Below are 4,332 nucleotides of genomic sequence, written 5' to 3' on the forward strand. Positions count from 1 at the left end.
TAGTTTTAGCTTTAGGTTATGTTTACTGAGACTCTGTAGTACTGTATCTACGTGTGATAAATGAGATTGCAAGTCAGGTGAAAATATTAAAATATCGTCTAGATACGCCACAGCGAAGCTCTCACAACCTTTGAGTACTTTATTAGCCAATTCTTGAAATATAGCACCGGCGGAGGAGGCACCGAAGGGCATAACATTAAATTGAAATAGACCCCTGAATCCCGAAGCGAAAGCCGTTTTTTTCTCTGTCCTCTTCCTTTATAGGTATTTGCCAATATCCCGATATCAAATCTAAACTGGTGAAATATTTACTTTTACCTAATAACGCCAATATATCATCTATTAATGGTAATGGATAGGCAATTGGTTTTGTAATTTTGTTTAATTGTCTAAAATCAACACAAAACCTTTTCTCGTCTTTATTATCTTTGTTTGAGTCATGGTTATTTTTCTTTTTATCTACTAAAACAATAGGGAAGCTCCACGGACTTCTTGATGGACTTATTATGTTTGCGTCTAGCATTTCGTCGATGGCTTTATCTATGAATACCTTATTGTTTAATGGTGTTCGATACGGCCTTAATTTAATGGGTGGATGATCCCCTGTGTCTATGGTAAATTCTATTGCTGAAGTTTGTGTTAATTCTAAATTATTTCTTGCGAAGAGAGTTCTGTGTTTTAAGAGTATCGGTAGAATATTTTCTTTTTGATTTTCATCTACACGTAAATCTGATAAGATTTCATCTTTAGATAAACCTGATTTCGGCTGATTATTTTTAATAACTTCTTGTACTGAGCATATTTCATTATCATTTACCGATTTTATTCGCCCTATGGCACAGTGTCGTCTAAGCCTTATTGTTTTGTGCGTATTGTTTATAATTAAAATGGGAAATTGTCTATCACGCGTTGTCTTGACGACTGAATTAACAATTGTTAAACCGGGTTCATTATCAAAGAAAGAATTGCTTATTCCATTGAATTCATAATTCGTATTTGAACGTATGCAGTTTCTTTTAGCTTGAGCAAAGAGTCTATATGCAGTTTGTGGTTTTTAACACAGTATGCCTAGTTAATCTCGCTATCGTCGAAAGATGTACATCTTCTTCTAGAGGTACATAACAGTTATCAATCCTCAAACATCCTAAATCAAAGTATAAACGGACACCATTATCTTGTAAAAAGTCTCTTCCTAAAATAACATTTCTATTAACGTTACTTACTACAAAAAACATGTGCTCTTTATATATGCTCCCTATTTTGAATCTCAATTTTACACTTCCGTGGACATGTAATGAATTTCCATTTACCGACTTTAGATTTACTTTTTGAAATATCAGTGCGGGTTTTTGTTTTAACATATCATAAGTACGTTTACTCACGATGCTGACTTGAGCGCCCGAGTCTATCAAGCTCCTAAATTGATAACCACCTGTTGAAATAACACAAGAATTTGGACTACCACACAAAGCGATATTATATGTCTCGACTTTTTCATTCTTACCATAGACCCCTTTTTGGTAAGAATTTCCTAGTTTTTTCGATTAATGTACGTTTTTCTTTGAGTACATTCTCTACTAAAGTGTCCTAATTTACCACAATTCCAACAATCAATTTTATCTTTCCAATTTTTGTCATATTCGTTCTTGTGCCTGTTACCGTTTTGATCTATCGTATGACCCTTCCGCCCTACCGTATATGCACTTATCTCGCGTTGCCTACGGCGACAGATTTCAATAGAATGACCGTGTTTCTTACAATATGTGCAAACAATAGATGACCTAATATAATCGATATCTGTCTGAATATTATCGATCGTAATGTTATCAAGTCCATTTATTTGCGATCGTAACTCAAACCTAGCTCTGACACTTTGCTCATGTACAGCGCTTTTTAAAGCATTTGATAACGTTGCATGATTTTCGCGCATTAATTTAAGTCTCAAATAATCGTGCGATAACCCGTCGATAAAAATTTCTACTAACTGTTTTTCTTTATATTCTAAATTTCCTTCAATATTTTCGTATGCGTCAGTCGCAAGAGATAAAAGTCGCTCAGCGTATATTTGAACATTTTCGTCGGTCTTTTGTTTAGTCGTCTTTAATAATGAGAAAGCGTATTGTGGGTCTTGAATTTCTGCAAATCTTAATTTAAGCTGTTCCTTTAAATCAGTCCACGTCCCTGTCGAATCATCAGTCAAAAAAACGATGTATGTAATCACTAACAAGCCCTTTACTAGATTGGTAAGCAACAAATTTTAATTTATTCTCATCTAAATTGGTAAGTGTTCCATATTTTTCTACATTTTTAATCCAATGTTTAAATTCTTTTGAATTTCCATCAAATGATTGTACCACCTGTGAAATAGTCTGAGTGCTTATGGCCGTTTTAACATCTTTAATTTGTTCATTTAAATTTTGAAATAATTCAGGGATTATTTGATTTGCCATTTTGATACAAGCGTTAGGAAATAAAACAGTCACTCACCGGAAGTTGCAGAATGTGTGCGGTCTGATGTCGTTGTTCCCGGCTCACGGTTGTTGTTACTGGTTACAGAAGTTGCCGAAACGGAGTTTCTTCGCGTTGTTTTCCATGGCTTCGTAATTGTAAGTGGTAGTATTTCTTTGTTCGAATCCTTGGTTCACGAGCACCATTTAACGTCCTGTGTCCCGTAATCGTTCATAGTTCATAGACGACCCATAGTTACTGGCAATGTTTATTACTCTTAAATTACCGGTGTGTAGCCTATCATTCGATATCTCGTCATGCGCGAATTGCCAAGATGACGAGATTTGCATTAACTACCATTTTCTCGTGTCACGCATGGGACAAGTCGGACCCTCTCTATTATATCGGTTTCTCTGCATAATATAGGATAAAATATTCAACAACACCATGTATCAGTTTCTAGTCCAATTTAATGTCTAACATACTTAATATTTTCGGTTATACAAATACAGTCTGATAGCTACATGATCGTATCTTTCTCGATCCGTACACCTCCAAGTCTAAACGCTAACTCAACCGCAGAGTGCCGCTCTCCTTCCAAACATCCCCATTTTGTCCCCAAATTAATTTGCATATTTTTCTTTTAAACTTTTGATTGGTCCTCAGCTAGTATGGTTATTATTCATTGGTTGATTCGTCAGAATATTCTAGAAGGAACACTTTTTCATGTATTCACTTGCTTGGCGGATATACTAAAATTTAATCAATATATATTGGTACTAATCAATTTTTATTGATATAGAGTAATTCTGTTACTTTCGTCAGTACTATAACTTTTGTACCCCAGACAATAGGTGACCTTTTCATCTGTGCTGTTTATTGACCATGAGTGTTACTTATAATCTCGTATCTATATGCCGACTCTGGATTCAATGTGTTCTTATTCGGATTTAATCAGGTCTGACTTTCTATGTTATTGATTCCAATTATACCCCACCCTGAGTGTGTTTGCTTTCTTACTTTAAATAAATCTTAACCAGGTCTTAATTTTGTAAATACCTCCCATTTGCATACTCGCTACTGATATACTTGTCAATATTTCGTACATAAAGAAAACCCAAATATTTCACCCAATTTCTCATCATTATTTGACAAGCATGTGGAATAATATTGTGATTTTTACCGGATATATCTGTGAACATTCTTCAATGATTAACCAGAGGCACCACATTTGGACCTGTACATGGGGTGAGTTTAATATTCTCATGTTATTGATAATTTGTAGCAGTCTAGCTAGGATACTGCCGGAAAGGTAGTTATGATGTCTGTACAACAAAATTAATTGAACATGGTACAAAATATTACAACCTCGATATTGCAACAAAACAAACGGCGGCTGAATGCACAATAGGTAAAGAAAATCAGTACATGTAGTTCTTAATATGTGTCTTACACTATAACAAGGATGCACTGTTAAAAATACATGCTATGCATGCGCATAAGTTTAGGAGCAAAACTTAAATCAACTATAGTATCATAGAGGTATATTACAGCACTTGTGACTATAGGATTGTTGTAGTGCATAGGCACTTGAAAAGATGATCATGTTATACAACACATTGCGACATTTTCTTGCAAAAATTAAATCAAAAATAGTATCATAGTGATATATTACAATACTTGTAACTATAGGATTATTGTAGTGCATAGGCACTTGAAAAGATGATCATGTTATACAACACAGTGTGACATTTTCTTGCATTGAGAAGTAAAATTAACTATGCGTGTACAACTCAACTTATATAATATGCTGCTATATGCATGGAAGAGACATATAACAATGTTTATAAATTAGTAAAGTAATTTTTAAGTACTTGGAAATAA

This window comes from Dreissena polymorpha, chromosome 2, assembly GCF_020536995.1.
Source record: "Dreissena polymorpha isolate Duluth1 chromosome 2, UMN_Dpol_1.0, whole genome shotgun sequence".
NCBI lineage: Eukaryota > Metazoa > Mollusca > Bivalvia > Myida > Dreissenidae > Dreissena > Dreissena polymorpha.